A 22,712-nucleotide genomic window follows, 5' to 3' on the forward strand; every position below is an offset into this window, starting at 1 on the left:
TGGTTTGGCTCAGTGGATAGAGCGTCGGCCTGCAGACTGAAAGGTCCCAGGTTCGATTTCGGTCAAGGGCATGTACCTTGGTTGCGGGCACATCCCCAGTAGGAGGTGTGCAGGAGGCAGCTGATCAATATTTCTCTCTCATCGATTCTAACTCTCTATCCCTCTCCCTTCCTCTCTGTAAAAAATCAATAAAATATATTTTTTTTAAAAAAAGAAAATATATGCTGTAAATATGATATGGAAAGGCTTGTGAAAACTCAAGGAGGTCAAGGGGCATACGAGCAAGAAGTACACAGCTCATTTCCTTAAGAGATAAATTTCAACATACACAATGTGGTCATGTAAGCTTTTCAATGTGACCAGGAAAAATTCTATTTTGGTCCAATATATTATTAGACCGACTATATCATCCAGTTCTGTTTGATTATTAGAAATCATAGAAGTTAACAGAATTTACTTTGAAAATTGGATATTCATTTTTTTCTTAGTATGAGTTCTACTCAACTATAGTCTCAGAACAGATTCAAAATAAGATATCTTATTTGATAGCTGGTCATCATTTTAGGCTCAATCTAGGCAAAGTATTTAATCCAGGTAAAATGATTATGGAGTTAAAAATACTTTATTGAAGATCATCCAAAAACTCCACAATAATTTTAACTCCATAATCATTTTACCTGGATTCAAGAGTAGGCAAATTTCTTTAAATTTTTTTGTACAGTGATTTCTGGTATCCCTTCCATCTCTTGTAGCTCTAAATTATTATTGATTACTGTCCTCAGGAGTATGATTTTTGGCACCTTGATGAGCACTTTTCCACTATGCATGGAAATTACATGGTATTTCAAAGTCTATTGGAGACTAATTAGCACTTTAGGACAAATAAGTGGCAGATTGCTAATCAGGGTAAATAAAGTGAGCCTCAGATTTTACAGCACTAGCACTAATACCTTCGAGGTATTGATTTTGCCATTTATTCTCTGTGCCGGAATCTGCAGTGCAAGTCAGCTGGACCCGACGTGAGGGGTAACCACTCTTTGTTTCTCGAGATTGGAGGCAAAACAAGAATGCACTTTAAAAATCACTTACCGTTTACAAGGTGGCACATTCATCCTCAAAATGACAGGAAATCAAGATGATTTTGTCTTTGGGGTTTAATTTATTAAAATTTAATTTGCTCCTGTGCTTTGCTCCAGTAGCTCTGTGCTCGCAAAACTAGCTATAATTAGATTAGCAGCCTGCTAAACGCTGGTGACAGCCTGCGCCTCAGAGAGCATGTGCTGGATTCCGCCCGAGCCTCTCCTCATTGGCTGCGAGCATCGCTGCTCGCCGGCTTGATAGGTTTCCACTGTACTCCTTATGCACCGGAGACATAGATACAGAGATACTCCACTGTGTTCTGGCAACGGTGGAGGTGCTTAGCTGGTAACGTTACGGGAGGAGGAAGGCACTGAAGAGAAGGCGTTCTTCTTTGTTGTAGAGCATCGGCAGTCAGCCACTGCCAGCTGCCAAAGGCGATCAGTGAGGAAGTTGCAGTTCATGGTAATTACTTGGAGTCTTTATCTCGCAGGGAAAACCCAGCCATGCATGAAATGAAGCGAGTTCATCGTGTCCCCTGTTTAATTTGATCCTGCTTTTTTTTTTTTTTTTTTTTTTTTTGTTAATAGCATGCCTAGCCCGGCGTTCCGTACCCAAATATGTTCTGCGGGAGAAGGCTTGGCTGGCGAACAGCTACTCGATTCATGAAGGAATATTGTTTTTACCTGGTTCCGAGCGTGCATGTGCTGGGGAGTGATTCTTATTGGTTCTCTTCTGTTTTGGAAAGCCTGAGGTTGCATCGATCGAGGTGTCTTTGGAGGTGCGTTTCAGTATCCTGTTGACTGTGTGCATGGAGCCCAGGCTCTCCCGAATAATGAGCAGTCTGGGAGAGTTCAGGGAAACAAGTGAATTAGGACAGGGCAGCAGCTCTCCTGAGGCCAGTGCAGGGTCCTGGGGGAAGTAAGTGCTATTGTTTCTTCAAAGCTGAGTGCAGCCTTCATTTTGGATGGTTTTCTTTGTTTCACCCTCTGTAGTTTTCATTAAGCCTTCATACCACGGAGGGTGAGAGCATATCTCATTCTGCCAAAAATATGTATAGGTGTGTATTCACCTGTGCCAAAGAGAGAATTTTTGACTCTGGGGCTTTGTTTAACAGGGATGTTGCTTTTGGAGTTGAAATTAATCAAAGGAAGGTGGGGTTCTTACCACTCAGACTAATGCTTGGCAACATTTTAAGTCTTCTGTTAATGATTGCCTGGATTGTTTTCCACCTCAAACAATAAGTAATCTTAAAATTCCATAAGAAAGATGGTACATTCTGAAGGAAACATATTTAAATGGCCAAGGCTGAGCTTAAAGAAACCCAGACAAGTGCATTGATTTTGCTTCTCTATGTACCTTCTCCGTAGAGTTCTCTTTTATTTCAGAAGAGCCCCCTGCTACCATTTAGTCCTCAAACTTAAACATGGATATGCTCACCGTATCCGATTGTGGAGACCACAGAAACTTGTGTATTGAGTCACCAGTCACACGACTGGCTGGCTGCCACCATGCGTCTGCTATCAGCGGAGAGCCCAGTGATATCTGAAAGCCATCGGGAATTATTTCCCTGCTCCCGAAAAGCCAAACGTGGCCATTTAAGTACTTTGTTTAAACAAAACTTCTTTGATTTAAAAGTATATACGGGTTACAGAGGTTCCGTGTATTGTTTGGTAGAGGAAAACTTCAGATCACTAACTCTGCTCCACTGCCCCTCCCCAAACCCCTCCCTCGTTTATTCTGAAGGTAATAAATCATCCAATGTAATAATCCATTCCAATATCAGTCTTAAGGAAAAAACAAGTATTATGACAGTTTGTCATTTATTGTAATACAGTATCATCTATAACAGTGGTTCTCAACCTGTGGGTCGCAACCCCTTTGGTGGTCGAACGACCCTTTCACAGGGGTCGCCTAAGACCATCCTGCATATCAGATATTTATATTATGATTCATAACAGTAGCAACATTACAGTTATGACGTAACAACGAAAATAATTTTATGGTTGGGTCACAACATGCGGAACTGTATTTAAAGGGCCAGAAGGTTGAGAACAACTGATCTATAATAAGAAAGGTTGATAGTCATCCATTGTGATACAGGCTCTCTATGCCTTTAAACAATCTGCAGTGCTCAGTTTTAAGGTACCATGTGTGCTGAAATGTACATAAGAGGGGTGCTCTACTGAGCACTTACTTCCTCGTTGGACTCCCTTGGAACAAACCCCACTTCCTTCCGATTCCAGAAGGTGGCAGAGCAGTGGTGGAAAGTACAACGAACGATGTTGCCCTTGTTCACGTGTGCAGACCCTGCTCTCCCGGTTCACTCCCTCATTCTCTGTATCCACACTAAGGCTTGGACCCTCGTTTGGGGAAGAATAAATTGATGTCATTCTATAATCATCTCTCCCTCTTCATCTCCTAAACTGCTTCCTAAATTACCTTGGTCTTCAAGAATTTCTAAGAGGCAGACTGCCTTAAAAATAAACGAGTGTTGCTCTCGCCAGTGTGGCTCTTTGTTGGGCATCCTCCCTGTGCATAGGAAGGCTGCTGGTTGGATTCCTGGTCAGGGCATATGCCCGGGTTGCAGGCTCGACCCCCCAGTTGGGGGCGTGCAGGAGGCAGCTGATGGATGGTTCACTTTCACATCTATCTTTCTCTTTCTAAAAATAATTTTTAAAAATAAATTATTGTCAGGTGTAAAAATTGTACTAGTAAACATCCTTTTATGAGCTTAGCCCTGTGTTAAACTGTGTGCCACCGAAGCTGTGGGGAGTATTCTAAGTGCTGTTGACTTCCAGGGGCTGGATCTTAAAAGACTCTTGGTGCCTGGAAGGAACTTCTTCAAAATGTAACATAAATGGTACGTGTATATTGTGTAGTGCACTGTGATAGCCTACAGGACCTTCCACCATATACTAAAGGGACATTTTTCTAATAGCACCAAATAAAATGTTATTTACATGTTTGCAAAATCTATGCTTTTAACTTCAGCTGAATCACATCTTACCATTTTTTAATTACATTAAAAAGAATCTTTATATATTTCTGAGATAAGAAAGTAAAAGATAAATTTCTTGGGCACTTTAAAATTTTGTTCTCTCCCCTCCTTGTAATTTCATAGCTCTTTACTGACAAGAGAATGACATTTCTGACCCATAAAATAGGTCTATTAGCATGAACTAGAGTACAAAACATATAGTCTTTTTAAATGAAAATAGTCTCGGTTGTAAGTAAGACTTTCGAAGTTTTTCTCCTAGCGGCTTATAATCACAGCCGTAAAAGTGATCATCAGTTTGAAAATGAAAAGTCACTTCTTGTAGAATATGATGTGGCACAAAGCAGCTGGGCTGAATGAACAAGGCCTGGACTGATTGTAACAAGGAAGGAGCACTGGGTATACCTGCTATTGGATGGAGGAGTATGGGTGGCTGTGTGGCTGGCCCCTTGGCCATCTGTGATATGAAAAGAACTGAGGGTGACCTGTCATTAGCAATCAATAAATATTTCGCAGTTGACCCTCCTAAAGTTTCCTGGATTGAAAAAACATTTCAAGAGACACTAGGCCTTTCATCTAAGTGTATTTATTTATTTTTTCTTTCATTATTTTATTCAATAATTAGAGGCACCTACCCTGTGCTAGGTTCTGTGCTAAGCCTTAGCCAGAGAAAGATGGAAGACACAGCCCACCCTGCAAGCAACAGCCAACTTAGGGGAGGCAGCAAACAAATAATAGTAGGGAGTGTAAACAGCAGAACAGGGCACTTAGCTTGGTGAGTGCACGCAGGGCGACCAGTTCTCTAGAAAATGGGGGCTGGGGGAAACCAGAAGGCTTCAGGAGTAGAGAGCTAGTAGTGCCTGATCCAGAATGAACTGTTTCCCATCCATCTCGTACCACATCCACTACCGTTAATGTTAAATGCGGGTCAGTGTGGGCCACAGATCTGTGTGTGTGAATATATACATATATATATATATATATATATATATATATATATATATATATATAATATTGACTTTCAGTTTCACCATGTGTCTTATTTGTGACCCGTATTAAATGTAATAAACTGGCCCCTGAACAATGTGGGGGTTAGGAGCACTCAATCCCACACAGTCCAAAATCCACATATAGCTTTTGACTACCCAAAAGCTTAACTACCCTCAGTATCCCCCCGGGGATTGTCTCCAGGACTCCCCCACAGATACCAGTATCCGAGGATGCTCAAGTCTCTGATATAAAATGGCCTAGATCAGTGGTCGGCAAACCCATTAGTCAACAGAGCCAAATATCAACAGGACAACGATTGAAATTTCTTTTGAGAGCCAAATTTTTTAAACTTAAACTATATAGGTAGGTACATTGTTATTAACTTAATTAGGGTACTCCTAAGGCTTAGGAAGAGCCACACTCAAGGGGCCAAAGAGCCACATGTGGCTCGAGAGCCGCAGTTTGCCGACCACGGGCCTAGATCAATGCATACAGTCAGCCCTTTGCATCCATGGACTCCCAAGTGAGGATAGAAAACAGTACAGGTATTTACGGAAAAAATCCATGTGTAAGTGCGGACCTGCACAGTTCAAAACAATGATCAATGGTCAACTGTATAAACTATATATTTTTTTTCTTCTGTCTCTTCTAAGAATACACATTAGATTGTTGCATGGAAGTGTTTTTATTTGTCTTAATAGATTTACATCACATGGGATTTGAAAAAATTTTAAATGTATGTGAAAGTTTAAAAATGCATCTCGGCCGAAACCGGTTTGGCTCGGTGGATAGAGCGTCGGCCTGCGGACTGAAGGGTCCCAGGTTCGATTCCGGTCAAGGGCATGTACCTGGGTTGCGGGCACATCCCCAGTGGGAGATGTGCAGGAGGCGGCTGATCGATGTTTCTCTCTCATCGATGTTTCTAGCTCTCTGTCTCTCTCCCTTCCTCTCTGTAAAAAATCAATAAAATATATTTAAAAAAAAATAAAAATGCATCTCGACTTACAAAATATTTTCATTACTCTTGTACTTTTAAGTAATTTAGTGATCATTTCTGGAACTGTTGTCATTGCCAGGAATTATCATTTGTTGTTGGATGCCTGTTGACTCTTTTATTTATTTAACCAGACTCTTTTATTTATTAAAGTCATTTGTTTTGTACATGCTTATTAAAGACAAGCTTGTAAAATGTGGGCTTCGGTTACAACACTTGTATTTAATCTTACTATGATTAAGGCCTTTTGCTTTTCTTATACACTTAATTGAATTTAGACATATTTTAAATCTTGGCAAATTTGGAAGGCAAGTTCACTATCAGGGTCACCAGGCTTGCCACCAGTAGAATGTGTACATGAAAATGGATTTTGAATGCTGCAGGGCATGCAGTCAAAGATCCCTCCTAATTCTGTAGTGTTTTGCCCTGGTCAGGCTTCCACACTTCCTTTTTCACAAGCCGTCCTTCCCCAGCCCTTACTCTCCGAGTAGGAAGTGTCCTCAGAGCTGATTGTCAAAGGCAGCAGCTCTCCAGCCCTGATGGCCTTCCTCCTGTGTCCCCCGTCTCTGACTGCTCCTTCCCAGTCCCCTGTCATACTCACTTTTTTTGTGTGTGAGTGTTAATCCTCACCCAAGGATATTTTTCACTGATGTTCAGAGAGAGTGGAAGGGAAGGGGAGAGAGAAAGAGAGATGTGAGAGAGACACATCAATTGGTTGCCTCCCGTAGCACACGCCCTAACCAGGGTCATGGATCAAGCCTGCAATCCAGGTACATGCCCTTGACCAGAATCGAACCTGGGACCCTTCAGTCTACAGCCCGACGACCCTCTATCCATGAACCAAACTGGCTAGGGCTCCTACCCACCTTTTAAGTAGATATTCCCCAAGGTTCTGTCCTTCATCAGCTTCCTGTCACCTGCTTTCCATTGGTTGGTTCATCCATTGCCACAGACTTAGCTGCCACTTCCATGTCCCCCCTTCAGGCCCTGGCTGCCCTCCTCTGCCAGTACATTGCTTCCCTCAATAGACCCATGGCTCATGTCCTCACTGCCTTCAGGATTCTGCTCAGATGTCTCCACCTTCCAGCCCAGTGGGACATTCTGAGATGGTATCTATTATATTTAGTCTCCTTTTTCTGGAGTATAGACTCAGAGGTCAGAGATTTTGGCCTTAACCCACAGAGCCTAGAACAGAAGAACTTGGTTCCTGAGTGGGCCTCTGGTTCCTGGTCTGAAGTGGGGGTTGTGTACCACATGGGCTCAAAGGCCCTTTGAAACTAACACCCTATCTATCAACCCCAGGTAGACTGACTCAGTTCCAAAAATGAGATGACATCCTGGAAACCTTTATTTATGTGACTTCTCACAACTGGGAGTTTATATTCTCCTTTCTGTATAATTGCTGTCTAAGGTTGAGTGTCTCCTTAAAAAATACAGCTGAGCCCTGGCTGGTGTTGTGCAGTGTTGAGTGTTGTCCTGTGTACTGAAGGGTCTCAGGTTCGATTCCCAGTTGGGGCATGTCCGTGAGGCAACCAATCGATGTTGCTCTCACACTGATGTTTTTCTCTCTCCCTCTCCCTTCCTCTCTCTCTAGAATCAGTGAAAACCATACCCTTGGGTGAGAATTAAAAACAAAACAAAACACCACAGTTGAAGGGAGCCAAAACACTTGGCTTTAAATGAAGTTTATAAAAACTAACACATTTTGTTTTACCTCCGTGTTTGCTTTGTATTTTAAAACTTACTGACCGACTTAAAAGAATTATCATTTTCTGTTGCTATTTATATTTAATAGACTGCCTATTTCTGTCAAATAGAACAACAATAGCAGTCTTTTCTTCCTCTAATTTCAGATACCTCCTGCTGCGGGGAGCACGTTAAGAAAGGAAGGATTCCTGTGACTTCTGCCTGCCGTCTATAAAGTACCCATTCCTTTCAAGTAAGTATATTGTTTTGCTTTGACCCATTCTCAGCAGAAGTTACTGATTTTCTCTGAAAACCTGTGTCATTATTACATGAAGGCAATGAGGCAAGGTTTCAGATAGTTTGCTGTCTGGCAAAAAAAAAAAAAAAAAAAAAGTAAGTCCTCTCCTTTGAGGTCCCTGCCAGCACCAAATAGTAGTAGTGATGATTTGCTTTCCCAAAGCTTTCCACGACGTCTTCTACATACCTGCCAGCAGTTACAGTTTTCAAAGCTGCGTTATATTTAACAGTAACCAGGTAGGTAGCTGTACATGGATTTGAAGACTATATAAAACTGGGTATCTTTACCCAGCAGTGAGCAGTACATTGTCTGTAGCTGAGGAAATGAGGTGGTGTGTTCTGACATGCCAAATGTATGGGAGCAGCACCAAGTGCTGTGGGAGTTTTGGGAAGGAGATCTTCACAGGATGGCCTCTCAAAGGAGGCCATGTGGAGAGGGTGGGTCCTATGTGCCAGCCGAGGGACAGCCTGAGAGCGGGGCACGTGCTGGAGGTGTGTGTGCACCATGGAAGACACTGCTGGGTACTGTGCCCCACGTCCATGCCACTCCCAGGTGATGGAGAGTCTGGGGGCATCCTCTCACCAGACCCATGAAGGAGCTGAGGAAGTGTACGAATGTCAAGGTCCGGATGTCCCTCCTCTTCACAGAGGGCCTGAGAGCAAGTGAGGAGATTGGGAATGTTTCTGAAATAGAGAGACAGCTCTCTGGCTAAGTCCTGTCTGCAATGACTTGAAGAGTGATAAAGAGCAGCCCTCGTGAGAACACAGTCTTGTCCTTGGTGCCATATTCCCCAGTGACCACGTGTTCTGATTTGATTGACAGCCTTCCTGGAGTCTCCTCTCCAACCTCTTTAGGTCCTGTACCATTGCTTATATCCTGCGCTATGCATTTTATCGTTTGTTATTACGCAGGACATTGTTAGGTGATGTTAATACTGTCCAGTAACCTCAGAATCTGTCTTAGCCTGACGAGTAAGAATCAGCTTGTACCAGGTGGAATTCTACAATCTATCGAAAGAGACAAAGAGAAACCAGCAAAACCTACCCTGAAATCCACATCCCACCAATTACCTTATCTTCTTATCTCAGATATAGGAAGTTCTGATATGAAAGCCTTGGGCTCCTGTTGGCTGGAAGGAACGGGGTGCCTCCCACCCCCAGGCCTTTATCAAGGGGGAAGGGAGGCGTAGAATTGCCCCTGAGCACAGGTGGATTGAATGGGAATGCTTCTGACTGGGCTGTACTCTCCACTCTGCATCAGCCTAGAAGCCCTCGCATCTGCACCCAGGTGAGGGCTTTTCTGGGATGTGGGACTTTCAAATGCTAAAAGCAGGAAAAGTCCGCAGCAAACAGGGGCCTATGGGCCCCTCTCATGATGCTCAGCACCTTCATTCTCATACCCAGCCACGTGATGTTAATGCTCACCGAGCCAGCTTCTGACAGCAGGTTATTTTGCTGCTGCTAGTGGCCGGGAGAGGATTTGGGGGGGGGGGGGGGGGGGCAGACACAGGGTTTGAGTAGACATGGCTATAACCTTAGCTTCCTGCTCACCACGGCTAATGGACTTTTCTACACCTCAATTTCCCATAAGCCAGAGAAGAATAACAGCAAGCTAGTAGGGGTTTGGGGAAGGTTACATGGCATAGTTCTGGAAGTGCCTGGCACACATAGACATTTGAGAAGTGGAGGCCCCTCCTTCCTACCCCCCAGAGGAACTATATGGAGAAGACAGTTCCCTTCACAGGCATAGCCATCTTGAGCTTTGTCAGTATCATTATTTAGCTAGGTCCTGCTTCAGGAAGATTAAAAAGGGTTTTACCCTGTGATTCATTAACACAATGTCACCTGGGTTGTCGACACTAAGTCCTGGCCCCTACATCTAATTCTCAAGTAGATCATGGTGTACAAGTTACTTGACGTTGGTTTTATACCAGTTTTCCCATAAATAAGATAGGAACATTTATTTAGTGCTTTAAAAATTCTTGAGAAAAGAATAGTTTTTGTCTTATTGGCCAAATGTCTTCAACTATTTGGGGCCATTTTTGCATTTAAAGTTCATTAAAACTGGTTCTTTTCTGGGGTCTTATGAAGACATGTGTATTATATTGTCATCAACTTTTTTCACTACCCCTTAATTCATGTACTTAAGATTTGTTCTTGGAATACAAGGGGAACTCTTCTTAAAAGTGGTACCATGTTAAAGAAACTAAAACAAAAATGAAGGCATAAAATGACCTTGTAATAGTCTTTCAGTCAAACTTTTTGAGTTTTTCCAACTTATAAAACCTCCTGTGTAAGGTATGTGTAAGTCATCTTTAAAGGAATACAGACACCGATTTCTATGCACTATTCATGTGATTGGAATTTCAGGTTATAATGTTCCCTTTGGTTTTAGTTTCTTCTTATCTTCTTCAAACTTAAGTAATTGATAGTTCCTCTCGGACAGTTTCCTTTTTCACAATTTCCCTGGGAGGGCGGTTTGTTCTTTTATAGCATAAGTGGTAGGTACTTGAGAAATTGCTGGAAGTAAAAACAAACCTTTGCAGATTTTTTTTTGTGTCAAATGGTCCTGACCAAAAATAAGTGCTATTTTTCCCCAAACACTGTTTTTCTCCATTTCAATGTTCCTAAAGTTGATCCTCCATTGAGAGTGATTTGTTCCTTGTCCATGACTCATCTGTCTTTCAGGCCAGCATCTCTCTGACTTTCGCCTTTTCCTAGATCAGCTCTTTGCCAAGTGAATGACTCAGAGCTCAGGTTCCACCAGTACAGTCAGGTGTGGCTCCTCCAAAGCCGTCTCAGCTGACCTTGAGCAAGGTGTCCGTAGGAGCCAGGGAGAGCCGGCCACAGTAATGAGACCCATGCAGACAGTCGAACAGAGCCAAGCTCTTGACCTTGCGTTTGCTGCTTTTTAAAAATAATGAGGAAGAGGAGGGGACATTCTCTAGAAAAAGTAGCTAGGATTTTAGTTGTTTCATCCTGCTTTATTTACAAGAATTCAGTAGGCTGCTGAAAGCATAGACATAGGGCTATTCCCCTCTCTAAAATAAAATACTCTTATACTCACATGGAAAGTATAATGCTGTTTTTGAAGATTTAACACATATTTATTATGAAGTTCAAGAGGCCACTATTGATTACAATTAAATTGTTAAGTTACCAATTTATGTGGCATATTTAAAATGCTAAATTTTTAACCAAGTGAAAGACAAATTCTGTAAGTTACTGTGTGTGCCTAATTTTTTAAAAGTTATGAATGACCATTGCAACATAAATCAGTCCATTGTCAGTGTCATCATAGCTTTCCTACAAAGATCAGCAGGAACATTATCTGTGGAAAGCCTGCTCTCGGAGAAGTGCTAGAGGTGCTATGTGCTTCATCACAGTCTTCACTTGCCCGCCAGAGCAGGTGTTGGAATCTTCATTGAGTAGATGAGGATGCCAGAATTAAAGAGTTAAACCTCATACCAAAAGGGAACCAATGATAACACATTCGCTGGGTATAAAACCCAAGTCTACCGAGAGGCTCTTCTATCAAACCCTTACCAGACCTTTCATAACCAGTTTACTTCTGTGTGCTGATGGGTCACAAATGGAATAGGAAAGTTGGTTGGGGAAGCTGTGCCGTGGAGAAGGTAGAATGAGAAAATGACAAGAAAACATGGATCTCTGGGGGAATATTCTAGAAACCAAAGAAAGTCTTCAATTAATTAAAGAAGGGAAGAGAACAAAAAGTCAAGTAATGAGAGATGGAGACCATAACAGCACACCCATTAGAGATACAGGGTGATTGCAGTTATGCCAGGAGAAAAGCTAGACTGTCAAGACTTCCATACTTTATCCTCCAGCCTGTTAAGTGTCTGCTATTATTAGTAGGCGTGGATTGAGAACGTGTTCCTGTGTTCTGGCTCCTCAGAGAAGTTCAGAGAGATGTGAAGTTCATCAGGACTGTGTGTTTAGTGAGCATTAGAGTATTCTCTCCTCGCCGGTCTGTCTCTTTAACAGCCTGTGCAATTATAGCACTCTTCCATAGTGCTGTGGGCAGAATATTTGTGTCCCCTGCCAATTCATCTGTTGAAATCCTAATGCTCTGTGTGATGGCATTAAGAGATGGGACCTTTGGGAAGTGGTTAGTGCCTTTATCAGAGAGGCTCAGAGAGGTCTGTAGCCCTTTCTGCCAGATGAGGACACAGAAGTCAACAACCCAGAAGAAGGCCACCACCAGAACACACCGTGCTGGCACCTTGACCTTGGACTGCCAGCCTCCAGAATTGTGAGAAATAATTGTTTATGTTTATAAGCCGCCCAGTCTGTGGTATTTTGTTATAGCCACCCAAACACACAAAGACACCCAGTTTCAAAGTGGTCTCTATTTTGGGGTAGTGTTTGGACATACCTCCTCTCATAGCTTCACATATCTTTCTTGGTCAATCCTTGTGCTGAAATATATGTCTTCCTTTTACTTGAGTTTTATGGGTCTAATTCTCAATAGGATACAGTTAAAACAGAGCTGCTAAGCATTATCTTTGGTCAAAGAGAGACAGTTTTCACCATAATTGACAGTGAGAAGGCCTTTCCTCTGGAAGGAAGCCCTGGTGAGTAACTCCTGGTGCTATACCATGTAGGCCCATTCAGGCATCAAGCCCTGCTGACTTTTCCTCATGCATCATGCATTTGCATTGCTGTCCCTTAAGCAACCACTAATGACTAAGCCTTATGCTGGTCACCTGCCTCTAGGATGGCTCAATTGGGTTGAATATCAGCCCATGCACCAAAATGTTGTGGTTCAATTCCCGGTCAGGGCACATACCTGGATTGTAGGTTTGATGCAATGTTGGGGCATATATGAGAGGCAACCGATCAATGTTTCTCTCACACATTGATGTTTCTCTCTCTCTCTCTATCCTAAACGTTAAACTAATCAAAGTAGGGTGTAATCAAGGCATAATTAGCTTTATCCAAGGCCCTTCAAGTCTGGACTTCTTAACTGCATTTAAAATACGGATTTGTTTACAAAATCCTGCTTAGATACAGTTCTGTTTTTTTAGCTCAAACTGAGTGTTCCCTAGAGATTCATGCATTCAACATTCAACAACTCAATTAGTTGTGTTTGGCCCAAATTCAGTAATTGCCATATCCTTCAACTTGGGGTTGGTACCATCTCAAAGGACCACACATCAGAGCTGATGCAGAATAGGGAGTGAGTGCAGCCGTCCGCTGTTCACACTCACAGGCGTCATGTTCTACATGTATCCAGTGGGGATAAGAAATGTTTCCTGCCCCGGAGTCACATCCTCAGTCATTCCTGTGAAGGGATAAAAACTTTATAGTGACAACTATTTGTCCTGGAGTTGGAAGTGAAGAAAATGTGAGGTCCAAGGAAGTGAAGGGTTTTAGGCAAAACTAAAGCCTTGATTATGCAAAAGAGTAGTGTGGCTAATTAGGTAATAGTTCATTCTACGACATAGGAAATATTCCACTACTGAACTCTGCATTCAAAGCTTTGGTCTATTCTAATAGGCCATAGAAGGGTCAGTGAATGCCAGGGGTCTATTCTATGTATTTTGAGAAGTCTGCAGACTGTTTTTCCTGAGGGTCAAGACTCCTCTGGAGGCGTGCTTGTGACCAAGACCTTGCTGGCTGACCTTCCCATCTCCTGTGGAGAAGAAAAGAAGGTAGTGGAGTGTATTGCTGATATGCACTTCACTTAAGAGATGAAGAAACTGCCCTAGCCGGTTTGGCTTGGTGGATAGAGTGTCGGCCTGCGGACTGAAGGGTCCCAGGTTCGATTCCGGTCAAGGGCACATACCCAGGTTGTGGGCTCAATCCCCAGTGGGGGGCATCCAGGAGGCAGCCAATCAATGATTCTCTCTCATCATTGATGTTTCTATCTCTCTCTCCATCTTCCTTCCTCTCTAAAAATCAATAAAAATATATTTTTTAAAAAAGAGATGAAAAAACTATTTTGAAGCATCACTGAAATGACAATTGGCCTATAAATAGGGTCAGAGTTTTAAGTGATATAAGATTCTCATGCTTTCCTTCAATCCAGACTTTTTGCTGGTAAGCTTAACTCCCTGAACACCTACCATTCTCCCTCTCCCAGGGGAAGAGGGGGTGATCAAGCTCCAGTCTTCACCTGTTGGTGTGGATTACTTCCCAAGAGGTTCCTCTCCAGTGCCAGTGCAGTTTTCATAGCATCATCGCTAGGAGAAATATGGTAAATATTCCCTTCCAATAGCATTAGATTCTAAGCAGAGCCCATGGAGTAGCTCTCACCTTGTGTTCTCCCAGGACCCCTCCCAGTGTAAGGACACTGCAGTACAGGGTATGTCAGCATGGTCATCCCTGGTCATAGGAGGCATGCAGGGGCCGGGCAGACAGATACATGACTCTTTTCCCCAGCCCACTGCCATCTCTGCATCTCAGGCTCTGCATCCTTGCTCTAAACCTGGCAGTAGCTAGCAAAATAAGGAGAAAAATCAGGGCTTTGTTTTCTCTTGTTCTCCTAGTTTTATTTGTGGCTCAACATTTTATCTTGTACTTGTAAGGAAGGCAGCCCCCTCTTTCATCTCTTGGTCATGCCCCTCCATTTAGTACAAGAAAATGTTGGAAAGCTAATTCCTTTATAGATTTAATTTACATGTTTGACGGTTGGCTTGAAGTAAACCAGGAAGATGCATACGTTTCTTGAAACTGAGCCTGAAGAAGTTTCACTTTAGGAGTTTTTAGAGAGGATAATGCATTGCCCTGAAGTGTACCTGGCACATGGATTTAGAAAGCATTTAAAGACTTACGTTCACTCTCTCTCCAGAAGTGTACACTAGATACATATTTTTTTTCTGTGTTGAACCTGCCAAGGACTTGTCCCCATTATGTAATGTGCTGCATTCTGCTTTCGTATAGCTTTTACTCCTCACTGCCTGCCGTGAGTGCTGCCTGCCTGCCCATGTGGCATTGCCCACTGCACTGGTGTCCATCGGCTGTGTGCAGTGATAATTGTCCTAACAGGACCCCCAGCCCTTCCGAGAGGAGGGTCTCCAGGACTGGGAGGTCTGAGTAAATTGCATCATTTGGAGCCTTTGAGAGTATCTCTCTCTGTTAACATCCTTTGCTCACTAAGCAATGGATGGAGAGATTAAGAAAAGTGATAAGATATGTTGTGACTTTAAATTTGCCATTCAGAAACAGGAAATTGAGACATCTCTTGAAGACATTTTAAGCCAGATCTGCAGCATTTTAGGGTTTCTCGTGGGATCTTATTAATGGTACTTGACATTGTAACATGTTTGCAGTGTACCTTACTATCTTAAATACAACTGTGTTTCACAGCACTTTATGTATTAGACATTTGCACCGAATTGATCTCTTCCTTTTAAGACTACTGAGACCTGGCTTTGAAATGCTATCTGAAGTGTTCTTATATTTTAAAAGTAATAAGCAGTTTTTATTACTTTACTGGCCACTTGGTTGGCACGTCGCCTCCTTCAGAAGTGACACCACTGTGTGCTGCTTCGGATGTTTTGTAGGGAGTGCCACTGCTGTTTGAAACCTGTGCATTCTTGCCGCAATGAGTAGAATACTTTACAAATTGCCTTCCTCAGTCCCCAGCCTCCTCACTGGTCAGCAGTGGGTGCCGACGCTCTCAGAGTGCATTTCAGTCCGGCGTGTTTCCCAGTGGAGACAGTGGGATGTCAGTGGGCCGGTAGCTCCGGGATGTGATGACTTACATGACGGGCTGCTTCAGCAGAAGACTGGTTGCTGGTGTTGTGCTAGGCACTTATGGGGCACGTCCGGGGACCGGTTGTGATGCTGAGCCCTTTATGTGGCTCATCTCCTGCAGCTCTCAGGACAGGTCATTGTCAGCACAAAGCCAGCCATCATGGGGCGAGATTCGAGCCCGTGTTTGTCTGGCTGCGGATCCAGCTTCCTTCCACAAGTTGCCCAAGTGTGTCGAGTGTGATGGTTTTGTGTGCCAGGTGTTTCTCAGTCCTTGGAGATAATTGTTTTCTCTTTATTTAGGAACCGTAGTCTCTTGGCAGATCAGATGTACAAAAGGTTTCTCTGAACAAAAGAATTTGCTGCAGGTGCCAATCGAGTGATCACTTCAGGTTTGTTTATCATCGTAGCTGCAAAGAGACTAGTGCTATACATCGCCTCGGTCCTCATCGCGGGGCCCTTGGATGGCTCCCCTGGCCATCTGGGACTCGGGCTTGCTCCTAGTTCTCTGATTTGAGGCACTGAAGCAGCAGCAGCAATTTGCTTCTTCTTTTTTTTTAATAGACTAACACATTTTACAAAGAACTTGCACTTCAACAGCCTTGATAGGTAAAAGGAAGTATGGTCTCGGTTTTATAGATGAGGCAACAGAAGCATAGAAGCATGCCTTCTCAAAATTTCATGGTCCCCAACTGGAAAAGCCAGACCACAAGCCCCTCTGCCTCCTTCTACATCCCAGCTCGAAAACGAGACCTCTTCCAGGGACCGGCACCTCACTTGCTCATTAATAGAAGGAAGGAATTCAGCTTCATCAGTGGTTTTCAAACTCTGTTCCCTGGAGTACTTGACTAGGAGGTTTCAAGGCTGATGGAGCCTTGAGATGTGAGGCCCTGCTTCAGCCCAAACCACTCTGCATCTGTCTATTTTAGGTACTGATGGTATTCCACAAAATCTTTACTTCGGGGAAGCTTCTGAAGCTAAAAATACTTTGAAGACTGCTGAACGTCAAGGTTCTTATTGCATTCTGAGCTCTAGCCTTTAGGGGCCTGTGCCAATTTAAAAAAGAAATCAATGAAATTAATATAAACATGAGTACATCGTCAATGAGAAAATATGATTTGGGTTACAAAATTAATTTGCAGCTTCCCAGAAATAGACTTATTGGGGAAGGCCAAGAGACTTCCCCAGAAATAAAAGTCTCTATTCCCTCGCTCAGTACCGGGTGCTTAGTTAAGACCCTAGTCCCGCTTTCTCTGGGGTTTGGCTCCTCAGATCTGTTCTGCACACTCCAAAGCCCACTAGCAATGGACAGCATCCAGTTGCGCCCTCTTCCCCACCATTTAGTGGCTCCCATCACTTATGAGGTCAGTTTCAGGCCCCTTCACTTGGATAAAAGATTTCCCACATCAGTCTGTCTACCTCTCCTGTCCCGCCTTCCCCCTCACAGGGTTTCCCTCTTGGATGGTGAACGGACCCACAGTCCTGTGACTACCAGGCCTGCTGTGCCGTTGGGCTCGGGCTTGTACTGTTCCTGAGCATGGCCCTCAGTCTCTGGAGCCTTCCCAGGGGTCATTGCTTCCAGGATGGCTTCATATAACCCTGGGGCTCTGTGACGTAGCCCCGCATGCCGCTCTGTGGTGGTGCCATAGTTCCTCATGTCCCATCATCCCTGCACTGAAATAGGCCCTTTCAATTCAGGTAGCATCTCTTTCTCTCTGGTCCGATTCCCAGGGCAGAGCACAGTTTCCAATCACTGTGGTATCCCTCATGGTGGCATAGCACCAGGCTCATAGTAGGGGCCCAGTAAATGTTGGCTAATATGAAACTAAATGAAAAAGTCATTTTATTATGGTATCTATTTTAATCAATGCACAGCATATAAAAAATGTACTTATTTTATATCTATTATAGTATACTGGGATTATAAATAATTTCACCATTTTAAAGGATACATAATCACAACTTTTAGTTTTTTCATTAAACCTTATTTTAAGATGTGCACACATATAGTGAGTGAGTCTGTATAAAACAGTGAATTTTCCCACTTGCCCAGTCACTCCATAGATGTCATTATTTTACTGACTTGAATTCCCAGTTCCATCAGGGCCCAAATAGTATCTTCAAGTCACGTATCTAGTTTAGAACTCCTACAATAAAATGACATTCCTGACAGAATGTCTCCTCTTTCGTAGTTAAATTCTGAGTTCAGTGAAATATGTCTTTCCATATATAGTGTCTTTATTCTTGGAAGAGATTTGAGTAAAGGGATTGTATATGCTTCTGTTTATGGGATGTTATGAATATGAACACTCAGTTTAATAAACCAAATAATACTCTCATTTCCCAAACTTTTATTTTTTAAATCTTACTTTTTTATTTTTTTCCATCACCAATTATCCCCCCTATGCCCTCATTCACCTCCACCCTCATTTCCCAAACTTCAGAAAGGTCACTTGAATGTGTGCACTAGAATCTGGGTGGAAATTCCAGAAGCACTGAACACCGTGTCAGAGTCCCGTCCTCGTCCTTGGTGCCACCCATCCTAGGGGAAGGGGAAGAGGGTGCGGGAGTTATGACCACATTCCAAGGGGAAGCAATCGTTTGTCCAAAAACCATCAAGGACAGAGGTTTCTGCTTTTTATACTGACTTTTTGCTCCGAGGTCTCACAAGGTGAAACCCATGCACATCAACTCGATGCCTTGTAAATGTCTTTTCTTGTAAATCTGCAACATTTGTCCTTGTTACAACAGTTTTATGGCCTCACGTACATAAATACTGCCTTTGACAAGATCAGAGCCTATGCCATGAATATTCCTTTAATAGTGGTGGAAACTCTGCAATGAAGCTTTCAAGTTTAGGATGAGGATTAAAACGTCTAGCAAAGGGCAGGGAGAAGTTAAATTAAAAACCTTCGCAGATGATGGTTTTATTTCATATCAACTATGTGGCCTTAAGACTGCCCATCAGATTCTGCCATTGTGCGTTATTTGTGTCAGTGGGTTACCTTCAGTGTACAAGGATCATAAAGTCATCACTTGAAGGTCATCTGTGGCCAAGCTAAAATTTCTACAGTTCTAAGAAAATTAGAGAGCGCCATCAAACTTATTCTTTGCATTCGGGATGTATTTTGATGTCTAGTGCTTATACTTAGTTGTCGCTTTCCTCTGTTGTAGAGCTTAAAACGTGGGGCCTTAGATTGACAGTAGTTTAGTTTTGTGCTTTAATTTACTTTGTGTTTTGTTTTATTTTATTGCTTTGCACGCACAAAAATCTAATCTGAGCTTAAAGCCATTACCTTCTACTATCCAAAGTACATGTCTTTCCCCAGTAATTGTTTCTGATTGGCACTCATGATTTTACTTTGAGGTGATTCTACTTGGTGTGATAAATGGATCGCAGCCAAAATAATTAGGACAATTTGAAAAGAAACTCATTGGCATAAAAAGCATAAACATCCTAACGCTACAATGATACGATACAGAAAATTTGAGGGACAGATATTATATGGAGGCATCGATGAAAATTTTTACTTCTAAGTTAAAGTTATTCATCGTAAGAATTCACACAACCCCTGTTTATTTTCAGGTCACGAGGTCATCTTTTAGAAGAAAACATTTCACAGAAATAAAATACCACTGAGACCAATTTTTACCTTAAAAACATTTTTTGCCATTAATGGCATCTTTTAAAAAATGTTATTCATTATACATCTGAAGTATGATTTATGCCCTCGTCCCCAAATGGGTCCTACATGAGCAAGATTCAGTAACATATCATCAGTTCACTGGTTTTATTCAAACTCAAGCTAAAGTATCTGTACACTCTTGTGAGAGTTTCTTCAGAATCTCAGTGTTTTTCTCTCATCCTTTATAAAGATTGACTTGAGTTTTACCCCATAAGGCCCACCAGAGGACACTGCCTAATTTTTAATATTAACAATACTAATAACTTGAACCAGAATAATCACAGCAGCTGACATTCATTGGATGCTTGCTATGCTATGCACTTTTTCCCATTTTGAGCATTTTCCTGGCTTTTCTCACTTAATTCTCACTGGCTCTTGGTAAGGATGAGGAAACCGAAGCCCCTGAGTCCCAGTCCTGTGGGGTGCTTGCTACTCTGGGTTGGGGTGCACTGCAGATTTGGCTGGGCCTTCACCCTCCTATTCAAGGGCCCTCCTGGTAAATCCTGCCCTTTCGGTGATCACTCAGCTCTGGAGTGTGGGCCAAAAGTAAATGCCACTCCAAAAAGTGAACATGCTCATCTCTCCAGCCAGACTTATATTTGAGGCACAGCAGAATGAAAACATTTTCTTTTAAAAAACACACAAAAAACAGCCCCAAGGATGGTGTTCTAATTCAGGGATTTGTGACCGCCCAGCTTCAGGTTTTGGGCATCTACTGCACTTGTGTCTAGTTGGGGTATAAGCCTCTCTGGTCCACGCTTTTTGCTTGGCCCTTCTCGTGGTCACTTGGTCAGTTGTCACTACTCGGTTGTCCAGCTGGTGTTTGCGAAGCCCCAGATGGACAACAGCCATTTGTTGAATTTCATCCACTGGAAGGGCGATGCAGATGTCCAGCTTTTGGCTCAGCCCCTCCTCTCGGGATCCAGAGATTTCATAATTGGGTGTTCTGTGATTCACAGCATGAATTAAAGTGAAAGCCATGGGTGACTTTATCACCATCTTGTGTCCATCAGAGCACATGCCTGATGGTCGTTGACAGCCAAAGAGTAAAGAAAAAATTTAAGGGGGCTGGGTGGAAAAGGTGACAACTCCTAGACACAGAGGACAGTGTGGTGGTTACCAGAGGGAAGGGTGGTGGGGTAGACAGAAGAGGGGTAAGGGAGAGAAATGTTGATGGAAGGAGACTTAATTTGGGGTGGTGAACACACAATGCAATATACAGATGCTATATTACAGAATTATACCCCTGAAACCTATATAATTTTATTAACCAATGTCACCCCAATAAATTCAATATTTTTTTAAAAAATTAAGCTTAGGTAACTTCCTAACATTAATGCCCTCTGCATTCTCATAAAAATAAAAATCCTAACAAAAATCATAATTGATGGTGACCCTAAAAACTTGAAATGTAGATCTCCCCTCCCCCATGTGGTTGCTGGGTTATAGGAAATGTATGAACTGATCTCTCCAAGGCAAGGCAGTCTGTTTCCATGGAAACACACTCACTAGCTTCTAATCCCTCCGGCTAGTTTCAGGAACATTAACTCTGTGCTAGTATTAAAAAAATAAATCTGAGATTAATATCTAGCTCTTGAATAGCTAAAATTATTGCAAGAAAAGCATTCATTTAAGTTGCAAATAGATTCCTCATCTGAAAAGTGTCACATTTGATATTATTAATAATGATACTTCATATAAGCCAAGTAACCACTGCTAGGACACTTACATTCTCTTGACAAGTTTCAGTCCTCAAAATTGTGAAACTTTGTAAGGGGGGGAGGGGGGGGCGGATATGGCGGGAAGTTCATACAGTTGATTCAATTAATGTTATACATAAATTATGGCATATATTTCTATAAGCAAATACCATGTCACTTCCCAGACATCAGTCAACCTTGGTTATAAAGTATATAGATCTAATGCCCCAGATCCCATCATTTTCACTACTTTTGTCCCTTCCAGGAAAAACAAAGGTACAAAAATCAGTCATAGTAGTTTTATTTGTCCAGCACATCCTGTTTCCTCACCTGGCACCCCATAGAATGTGAATGTGAATCAGGATTCAAATGAACTTCTTGTCCTTTGAAATCCATTTCTAGCATCAGCTCTTCTAGAAAACCCCTCTCTTCTGCCTCCCATAGCCCCACGCTGTTCATTTAGTGCCTTTATTTGAAGTTGCCCTAGTGCTCTGATCATAATTCTAACAGATGATATATCACACTTCCCCTATAATTGTCTGGTTGCCTGCGCAGCTGGAGTGCGGTATGTTGGAAGCTGGAACTGTGCCGTTGTTTTGCCTTACTTCTCAGCACCTGGCACTGTGCTTATAACTCAACCCACTCAGTAATTCATATTTGCAAAATGATTGAATGAAAGACTAAGACAGGGATGTCTTGACTCTATGTCCAGCTCATTAACCTTTGCTTCTCGGCATACTTGTTTCATGCTTTGATGTTCCCTAAGACTTAAATTTCAAGGTTTACCTTTCAACCTAAGAAGCACATTGGTTAGATAAGATGTTTCTTAAAGTGTAATACGGAATCATGTGGTCAGAAAGGAACACTTAGTTCCAAGTGTTCTGTTGCCAAGAATTGCAGCGGAGCCTTCACAATGTGAAGTGTGTGCAGTGGATTTTAAGTAAGTTTAATAGAAAATATGACAGACACCTGAGTTTGAGCTGTGTCCTGAACAAAGCAGAAAATCATCTACCAAAACGGCAAATAAAAAATGAAATGTAAATATATCTTTTTGCCTAAGGACGATTTTCTTTGTACCCAGGAAGGGGAATGCTAGAGGGTAGAATGAGACTAAATTAAAGAATGATCTCAGACATTTTTTATAACATATACAATTGACCGTAAGTGTTAAAATGGAACTGCAATAATTTGCGTGCAGCCTTCTGTGTCGTAAGACAATATTTTATCTGCTTTTAAAATAATTACTCCCCACCGTTTTTATACTAAAATCCCTTATTTTTATGTTATAGTTATGTATTTTCAAAAGTTCATCATACTTTATCACTTTTTTAATGCTCTTTAAATATTTGAAATTGTGTTTTTATATGCAAATAAAACCAATCAAAATAAAATTACATTGTATGAAATAATATTCCAAAAAAGTTCTCAAATGACATGGCTCAGTGATTTCTTAAGGGAAAGGAAAACACTGTATTAATGGAGAAAACCACAGTCTTATCTTCTCCTGGGAATACAGGTTGAGTTTTAACTGAGTAACTTGCATCAGCCACATGATACTATTGGCA

At 42.2% G+C, this 22,712-nt stretch overlaps 1 protein-coding gene across 12 annotated transcripts in view; it reads left to right on the forward strand.

The window, feature by feature from the left end:
- FAM110B (family with sequence similarity 110 member B) overlaps positions 1 to 22,712 on the forward strand; it is a 124,265-nt gene that overhangs the window by 61,614 nt on the left and 39,939 nt on the right. For 5 of the 12 annotated variants that reach the window (XM_036338287.1, XM_036338286.1, XM_036338289.1 and 2 more), the window contains one exon: positions 7,913 to 7,998. The gene's annotated coding sequence lies outside the window, so the exon portion shown is untranslated. Of the gene's footprint in view, positions 1 to 1,308; positions 1,543 to 1,729; positions 1,859 to 7,912; positions 7,999 to 10,730; positions 13,788 to 14,146; positions 14,263 to 16,064; positions 16,154 to 22,712 lie in introns of those variants that run through there. The other 7 variants (XM_036338288.1, XM_036338295.1, XM_036338296.1 and 4 more) reach the window with 6 other exon arrangements.

This window comes from Myotis myotis, unplaced genomic scaffold, assembly GCF_014108235.1.
Source record: "Myotis myotis isolate mMyoMyo1 unplaced genomic scaffold, mMyoMyo1.p scaffold_m19_p_16, whole genome shotgun sequence".
In the NCBI taxonomy this organism is placed as follows: domain Eukaryota; kingdom Metazoa; phylum Chordata; class Mammalia; order Chiroptera; family Vespertilionidae; genus Myotis; species Myotis myotis.